Source organism: Brachycentrus maculatus, unplaced genomic scaffold (assembly GCF_059751285.1).
Source record: "Brachycentrus maculatus isolate JH-2025_06_01 unplaced genomic scaffold, ASM5975128v1 h1tg000173l, whole genome shotgun sequence".
Classification (NCBI taxonomy): domain Eukaryota; kingdom Metazoa; phylum Arthropoda; class Insecta; order Trichoptera; family Brachycentridae; genus Brachycentrus; species Brachycentrus maculatus.
The window spans coordinates 1,408,424-1,418,991 of NW_028280926.1; positions in this window are offsets into that span (position 1 = coordinate 1,408,424).

Below are 10,568 nucleotides of genomic sequence, written 5' to 3' on the forward strand. Positions count from 1 at the left end.
GTATGTCGATAGGGAAGACATGTTACCACGGTCGCGCTCAAATACTTCCTATACAACTAACTATTCAGTAATATTAACACTACACAAAATGTCAACAAATAAACGGACGCATACCGTTCGCGTCCGTGGGAAGATGAACGATGTATGTCGCTGGAAGAGGCAACCTGAATGCACAATTATTCGGTTGAATAACCCACTATTAAATGCAACGGTGACGCAACTAGCTGATGATTCATATTCTGATGTTTGTAACCTACGAAACAATACGTTTTATATGAAAACATTACAAAATGATATTCACGAAATAACAAAATAAATAAATAGTTGTAATGAATTTTTGGTTTGTAATTTTAATAAAGAAAATATTTGTGTCCTTAGTACATACGATTTCATTCTATTTTTGTTGTTTTAACTAAGCTTATTGTCCCCATATTTTTTCCGCATTTTTTTATAAGAAAGCGAAATATTTGTGTTTTTATTATTTACACAAATATTTTAAAATATTTTAAATTGATCGGTAGAGTTAATGGGCAAATCAGCGCGACACCTGAAATGCACGTGCAACGGGTGATTAGCGCGCGCGTTCGGCGTGTCAGGGTGGAATGTAAAAGGTTATGGATGGGATGGAAACGGGGGTGTGAAAAGAGGGATGTCCTGTGTCCTGTTATTTAAGGGTGGAGGGTCGTTTGAAAAAACCCACGAAATAAATAAATAAGTTATTTTGAACATCTCAACATAGATGATGTAAAATATGGAAATATAAGCATTCACAGGGCTTACGACCGTCATGGGCTGGTTTGAGTGATTACTTTGCACACGCGTAACATTCATGATAACCGCACTACCAAATTTTGGAACTTCTAGATATATTGATCTTTTTATTATTTATTGACATCTCATCAAAGATGAAGAAGTATATGGAAGTCTTCATCTTTAATGAGAAGTCAATAAATAATATGAAAATAACTCCTGTAATTGGAGATAATCCAGATTTTGTGAATCAGTATTTGGACACACTCATTATATTGCAAATGAAAATATTTTATTAATTTAAGATGGAAATAATGTTATTTATTTTTCAAAGCTTTCTTCGATGATACCTCACTAGACCCATGTTTCCATATGAAATTCAAGTATTGACCACGAATATTATCTACGTGTAACTTCTGTTTATTTCATACTTTAAATAAATTAAACCATCACGAAATATAAAACTTTAATCAATATAAAATTAATATTTACAGATCCTATTGCTTACAGAAAGCTCCTCATAGGAGAGATTTGAATGATACTCTAACGGAAACGCTAAATTGAGAAATGTGAGGAAGAAACATTATTGATGAGTATAATTAGCTCATCTTCGCTCACACTGATATACTAGATTCCTCGACATATTTGGTTTGATTTCGAGGAAACCTTTCAGACGTGACCTGGTAAACAACCATCTAAATTTACTTTTCTTGTAACTTAATTTGTTATAATGATTAAAGAAAACACTTGTTTTTTACCACTTGAGTTTTATTATAGACTACATGTTTCAGAAGTTAAACTTCCATCATTCAGGTCTGTATAATAACAAAAAAATAAAATATAATATTGTTCTATAAATAAGGAGAGGGGAAAGTAAGGGGAAGGGGTTAGTCAAGGGGCGGAGTTTGAAAACAAAGGAAAAATGGAAAGCAAAGGTGAAGAATTTTGAAACAATATATTATTTAATAAATTATTATTAGAATTTAGGTTTTTTTGGATTTCTAAATTTTCAAGATAATTCATAATTTGGCCTTTATATGGAACAAGGTGTAATAATTTTAATTTATGAGAGTGAAATGAGTGATTAGTATCTATTATATTATATTATATTATAATTTGTTATATTATATTTAATTATATTCCGTTTTAATATATGGTATAAAACCTTCTCTAGGCAACTAGAAACTGCTGAAATGCGAATGCTTAGATGGTCAACTGGAGTGTCCCATAGAGACGAAATAAAGAGTTCACGCATTCGCGGAAGCCTGGATGTAACTGATATCAATAGTAAGATTAAGTCACTCAATAAATCACTATTTCACGACTACCGGTTTAGGAATAACCGTTTTCTCATCTTTCTTTTTGTCCGCCTCCGTAGTGTAATGGTCAGCACGTTCGGCTACCGTTCTGGAGGTCCCGGGTTCGATTCCCAGGGGAGGTAAAATAAATATAAGTGATTTTTTTACTGTAATATTTATTCCATATTACTTTGGACTGGTAACCTGAAGCGGAGGGCTGATCACTTTTCCGTCATGTGTTAACGATCAAGATAACACTGGGTTTATGTGATGCAGTGCCCTATGCACCATTGGGGTGCAGGTAATGATTTTTATCTTATTTTTTAACTTATAATCGACCTGGCTAGGTCAAGCAGAGTACTGACCCAACCTTACCTTACCTCAACAAAAAAATGAACATTTTTCCCTTTTGATTTAAATCTGGTTTGGGTTTAATGAGCTATTACATATTTTATTTAAAAGAAAAAATCGTTAATATTTAACAAGAAAATCGTTATTTTTATATTTTTATAAAGCATCGTATTCAAAAAACATTCAATTTTTACATTTATTTACGAATTAAACTTTGTTCAGATAATATTCTAAAAATTACAAGTTAATTTTTCGGAAATTTACCACGCAAGCAATAATTACTGTGAAATTTATTTGTACTCACTATTACTTTTTTTTAGACTGAGAAATAAAAGTCAATGTCGATAAACCCATAAATTTCAGCCACGCTAATCGAGTGGGTGAAACAATTGCGAACGATCAAAATAATGCTCGGAAAACATGCAAAAATTCGTACGTAAGTCTTTCCCGATGTACACATGTTATCGAACAATATAATTTAAATTTAAACGAGAATACTTGAGAAATTCAACAATTTGAACTACCAACTTAAAAGAATGAACAGTTAAATTAAATTAAAAGGTTAAACGAACAAATTACCTTTTTCAACATAAATTTCACTTGGTAAATACCTTTTTTGTAATTTATTTTGACGCGTGTTTTGTTGTAATCCTCATCATTTTCAAAATCCAATTTATAAAGATATGTCTTAATATTACAGTTGTGTATTTAGGACATTAAGGAGTAGGTAGAAGATGTTTCTTGTGTTAACAGTATTTATTTTAAAAGGTAGGTAAATTAAAAAATATTTAGAGCAGCATAAAATAATGTAAAGAAAAATAAACTCAAAATATTAATTTGATAGTTCATTTTTTTTTAAATATATATTTTTAACTATAAGTCAAAATCTATCGTGACACATATATGTTTTTTTTTAATGAAAGAGTCCAGTTGTTTTTTATCAAAATATCATCTTTGTATCTATACCTTTTCTTAAAAAATTCATTAGGGGATACTTTGATTTGAAGATTTCTATTTTTCATTATCTATGTATATATTATATTATACAGGAGATACTAAGCTTTCAAATATATGAATGAATCAAAATTGTTGTTTATTTTTAACGACAAAATTTATCTCTAATCTAATGGTCCACTTATGGTTTCTCATCTGTCACCAATTATTTTTACCATATTTTTATAAATCCAACCAGACATTTTTATAAATCACTTATTTTCATCTTACGAATAACCCGCCAAGACTCTATTTTAGAAGCTTGTCTGCAGGTAGGAGAGTGTGGATAGGGAAGTCTAAAGTGAAAAATACCTCGTAAACACCCAGACCATTTATAATAAATATATCTTGAATTCATTTTGCAATTGGCGGGAATCGAACCCGTGACACCAGTTTTGCAGTCGAGCATTACGTCACAACGTCTGTCAGCACATTATCCACATTCCCACTGATTAAAATAATAATTAAAAAATATATATAATAAGTATGAAACAGATCTTACTCCCCCCCCCCCCTCGTTCATTCTTCAACGTCCCAAGGACACAACTCTAAAATTAGGACTTAGCTTCACATGCTGTGTTTGAAAATGATACGGAATGTATCAAAACACGTGTCACAATAAATTTAATAAAATAGTGGTATTTAGTAAATGACAACTAAATTTAAAATGGTTTGGTATTATCACAAAGTGACTGCCAAATAAATTTATGGAAATTAAATTAAATTCCCTAGCCAGCATCAAACTTTGTCCACCTCCGTAGTGTAATGGTCAGCACGCTCGACTACCGTTCTGGAGGTCCCGGGTTCGATTCCCATGGGGGTTCAAATAAATAGAGGTGATTTTTTCACACTTATATTTATTCAATATTACCCTGGAATGGTACCTGAAGCGGAGGGCTGATCACCTTTCCTTCATGTGTCAACGATCAAGATAACACTGCGTTTATATGATGCAGTGCCCTATGCGCCATTGGGGTGCGTATAAGGGTTATAGCCAGCACTAAAACTTTGAAGAAGGCAAGGCTAACATGTAATGGAGGAGTAGTTGATTGTTTCATAATAAATTGCTTAAAATTTGTCATCGCCATTTCGAGAAAAGAGGATTAGTTAAGTTACACATGTCTCGTCGTAGTGGTGAATTGATGAACCCGAAACAACGCATTGCTTTTGAAGCGTGCATGTTTGAGTAATGACAAAAACGTGCTTTCGCTTATTTTTTACACTTCAAAAATGTGTTTCGCCAACACACCTTTTTAAAATTATACTTAATCCATTCATTTGTCTTTGCTTTCTTTACAAAAATAGCTAAACGGAACTTTTAAAGACAGCCTAATTGAATTTGTCTACGAATATAATTAAGTCCAATGAGTTTTCAAGTAAGATAAATTTTAGAAATTATTCCGTTTTGTAAATAAGAGATAATAATGTTTTTTTTTGTTTGTTTATTTTTTGATTAATTTACTTGACTGTAAAATTTATCATGTACCTTAAAACAATATAAAAAATAAAGTTTTTTTTAATGTGGAGAACTAACTAAAATTAATAACGGAACTCTTACAAATTAGAGTGTCTAAGTTAGACAATATTTTAGATTCTACTCATTATTGACAAATATTATTAAACTTTATGAAAAATTGAAAATGTCAACTGCATTTTTCGGAAAAAAATTGTATACAGCGCATGTATGGTTGAATTAGTAAGCTAACAGAAAACTTCAGGTAACCATGCATATATAAATATATATATTTTCTATATTTATATATGTATGGTATTTAATTTTTTTTCAATTAATTTTATTGATCTATGGCACAACAATGCAATCGCGGTCATTTAAGGTCATAAAAGCTATTTTTAAAAAAAAAAATATGTTTTACCTATCCAGTGACAGTTATACCAGTGTAAAAACACATATTATATGACAGGTAGTATCCACAAAAAAATGAGCGCGTATTCGAATGAAACGTTGTGTCAAAAATTGTCAATGTTTTCAGTGAATTTTAAAGCACCTTAATAAAAATCTCAAATCTTAAAGTATCTTACTGGGGGGTATAAGAATTTCACAACTGAATATCGACATTTTTATTCAAATAGATCTTAATTTGTTTTTAACACACCCAAATTTAACTCAATTTTAAAACATATATAACATATCGCTCACTCCTTTCAAGAACGTCATAAATCAAAAAACTTGATTTTTCAGGAGAGCGTTTTTAAAGTTTAAAAATATAATACAATGTATTAAAAATAAATATCAATTCACTTATTGAACTTTTACTGTGCAACAGATCTTTTTAGGTAAAACCTCCGAGAGATAAAACCTCCGAGAGAGAGGTAATAAGAGGTTTTTTCTCCGTTTGAAAAATATTTAGTATGTTTAAAAAAATAATTAAACAATACCTTTTCTTCAAAATGCAAAAACAACACTTTCTGCCCTGTAGTGGGTAAATATTAAGTTAAAAATATGCCTCTTCTGCTGGGATATAGTACATTTTCTGGGCATTTCGAAAACATGCACAACTGAAAATTGACGATTTTTTAAATTTATGACGTTCTTGAAAGGAGTGAACGATATGTTACATACGATTTACCATCGTATTCCTTTATCATTTTTCTGATAGACATAGGAAATATATGATATTCATATGTTCTTTATATGCATAAATCCTATTTCTCAATATTTCATTTCAAATATTACTCGAACTCGATAGATGAATTATAATTTGAATTCATTTGGAAATATATCAAATTTTTAAATAGATCAGAACATTTCTCCGGTCACACGAAGGTTAGAATTTTGAATATTAAAACCGTTTAAAACCACCTAAAGCCATTATTCATCCTTTGATATCGCATTAATAACGTTAAGCACAGACAACGAAGATTAAAATGCGTGATGTCTTGGTACAGTTCCAAGTATGCATAAAATCCACATAACTGTGGTCTATGTGCATGCACAGCACACAAGCATTATATTATCTGAATATCATTGCGATATTCACACAAACAGAAAAAAAACAAGACAAAAACAATCTTGCATATTTTTCTTCGTCTATGTTAAGATCTCAATTTAAATAACTCTTATGTAAGTGGACAAAACTCAGATTTGTGAGCAAAGATTTCAGCACTCAAAATATTGGGAATAAAATAACTAGTAAAATTAGGAAGAGTGGAAGGATGCTGGCCATCTAAAGTGATTAGGAGCTCAATAAGCTGCTCTCCTTCGTAACCGTCGCTCAGGGAGGCATCCTCCCCAATATCTTGGTCATTCTTCAGCCCTAGAAGATCGAGAGGAAGGCGTAACAATTTGTGACCTTATCTTTTCTCCGCTCCAGACTCCCACAGAAGCCCACTGTGTGCCCCGAGACCAATTGACGACGTTTCATTTTTTTAATTATACTTTTTTTTTACATATAATTAGCACCATCATCCTAATTTTACGAAAATGGCATTGTGTAAATTACCCAAAGTATTATTAATATGATAAAATAATAATTATATTTTTTTTTAGTATCATGTTTTTAATAACGCTTAAGCGTCTCGTATGTAAAATAATTTGGAAAGAAACACACTTATATTTCATAAGGGTTTCTGCTAAATAAACAGCTTACTCAACTCAATTAAAGATGCTTCCGAGAACTCACTATTAAGGAAGCGTCAATTTAAGGATAGGTACGTATTCAAGTTTATGTGAAATAAATTATTATTGAATTTATTTTGCACTTAGTGAGAATCGAACACGTGAAGCCAGTTTCGCAGTCTATACTAAAATATATGAATTTTTAAAGGTTTTCAATAAATACTTTTAAACAGCAACGAAAAACATCATTTTGAAACGACAAAGCAAATATTTTCATTCTAATAAATTAATTTAGACTTTGACAAAGATAAATTGTCATTATGCAATATTGGCCCAAATTCACGCGAGAGAATTTAATGAAGATTAACTTATGTTGAGAACATGTATTTTGTACGATAATTCTATTATTAAAACGGATTCCATAAATAACGCAAATGTAAGCGAGATTGCCAAGTTCAATGCAGGAAAAAAAACTTAATGTTTTTTTATTGTGAGTGACGTCAATATCTATAAAATTTGTCCGCCTCTGAACGTAGTAACGACCAGTAGTCAGAACGAACATGTTTATATAGATATATATATGTATATATATATATATATATATATATATATATATATATATATATATATATATATATATATATATATATATATATATATATATATATATATATATATATATATATATATGTATATATATATGTATATATATATGTATATATATATGTATATATATATATATATATATATATATATATATATATATATATATATATTTATATATATATATATATATATATGTATATATATATATATATATATATATATATATATATATATATATATATATATATATATATATATATATTTATATATATATATATATATATATATATATATATATATATATATATATATATATATATATATATATATATATATATATATATATATATATATATATATATATATATATATATATATATATATATATATATATATATATATATATATATATATATATATATATATATATATATATATATATATATATATTTGCCTGGTTTTAATTCTATATTAAAAATTTATGAAAACGTTTTTAGTGAAAAAAGTTTTTAAATAGGTTATTATTTGTGCAAAACACTTTGATGACTGATTGTAAAATATGTGCTGATAACACCTAAACCTAACTCAAAGGTTAACTTTCATTTCGATACAGTGATTACGTGGTCAAATATCAAAAACGCGGCACAACGGTCTTTAACACATTGGTAAATTGGATTGATGTAACGTTGACTTGATAATAACAAATGAATTAGGTGATCAACCTCTCTCTGCAGTAGACAATTGCAGCAGTATACAATAGAAAAAAGAGTCTAGACATTTACAAAGTTGCCCAAATTTATTGTCAAAATAACGTTTACGACGACAGCAAAATATTGAATGAATGCGTCAACGATAACTCTAGAATTCAGCAAAAATCCTGAAGACATTGAATATATTTCGTTTAAAATACCCGAGAATATATAATGAGTACTACAATTTATTTATTTTATTCCAAAAATCAGACAATTCTCTGTGCCAACTTGTAAATTAAAGTATATAACTGAAACGTACTTTTATTTTTTTATGAATTGGAACCGAGAAAGACGTGTGTATTTTGTGAAAGAAAAATAAAATGTTTAGATTACATTTAGAAGGAAATGAGCGACTTAGAAACAATAGAAATGTTTATTTGAAGCGGTCGCGAGATAATTATAAAAAAGAAAATAAACTGCGGTTATCACCTGTTTGATAATGTCGGTAATGAGGAAACCCGGTCACGGGTCAAATAAAATAGTTGGGGAAAAATTATATAATTGCTATGCTCTTGAACTTACAGAGCGACTTACAGACTTACAGGTTCAAACTGAGATTATGTTTGTAAATGCATTATTTTTAACAATAAACGTTTTGTAAAATTTTAACGAGATAATGGTAATGCACTTTTAATAAGACGTATTTTTTTAAATGTCATTTAAAAATATAAATTTTTACCGTGTATTTAAGTAAATTTATTATTATTTACAAAATTTATGCGAACAACATGAATAGGATAATTCATAAAATATAAACGTGTCAACGATTAATAAATGCAAAAGACATCGTAAATACGTTTTTTTCTTTCTTTTTTAAAATGCATTCATTTTATCTGGCACGGCCGTTTGTTACGGCTGTCACTTTTCTGAAATCAAAGAGACGTAAAAATAAAGCGAATTTTACAAATGATACAAATAAAATAGCGAGAGAAATACTATTAACACAATGAAATCCAAAATCAAAACGGTTTTTTTAATTGTCTTTTAAGCGCTTTTGTTATCAAAGAAATGAATTTTCTCAGCACTATCATAATTAATATTGTGACATTATTTTTTCGATAAAACCTAGTTACTGACTATACCATGCTCGCATCGTAACTTGTTACGAAACGATAAAATGACTCCGGTCAGTTTAAATCATTATTTATATAGAAAAAATGATAAGTATTTCTTCAATTTACCAGATGTATCATGAATTTACGTTATAAAATCGTTGATTCGTCATTATATCCAATATCTCATTACATACATACATTTAAAATATATTTTTTTATCTTTATAAATGCATCTTCTCTAATAACTTTTAAAAACGTTTGAGACATAACTGTTTTTCATTAGAATCCTAACTGTCCTTCAAACCTCCTCCATTAGTTTTTCCCTCTACATCCTTCCTTAAACTCCCTTTTTCCTTTGCCCTCCTTATTATCATCTTTTGTAATTTATGTTTTTTTTAAATGTTCAAGTACTATCTACCCTCTGATTGCAAACAGCTGTCAAACATTTTCATCAATATTACTAGTCTGTTTTTTAGTGGTTGGAAAATATTGCTTTTTAGCAATAAGCCCGCCAATGTACTTATTTATTTTCTGTACATGATTTTAAAAAGAATTAATAAATAAATAAAGCCTTAGATGACAGTTCAAGACAGAAACATTTTCAAGATTTGTTTGTGTTTTTTATGACTTAAAATACTATTAAAAATATCCAGTTCTTAATGGGTGAGATAGTACATTCTCGTTTCTAAAAAATCATATTTAATGCTATGTTACAGAAGTGACTGCACTTGTCTCTTGAATGTTACTATTTACTTTGTGCTCGCAGCCAAAAATCTTGGCATATACAATAAAGACGATGTACAAATGCGTGTCTAATGTGTTAACCTAACCTAACCATCTGGATAATTATTACAGCCCGAAAAAGTGAAAAATATTGAAACAAATACTGTCAAATTGAGAAAATTACAAACGCAGATTTAATTTGCCGAGATCATCGATCTCCCTATCAAACCAAACCTATTAAATACTGAAGAAAAATAGTTATTTCAATCTATTCTGTGTAAAAAAAAAATAAACATAAAATAACTGTTTAAAAGTATTTCATAAAAATCATTTTTTCTCTGTGGTGCATTCGACCATCATAAAAACTTAGTTATTTTTAAAAACATATTGAACTGAACAGAGACGAAACAACATTTTATACAAAAGGAATATGGAAGTCAGGGCATAATAAACAAGTCTTAGG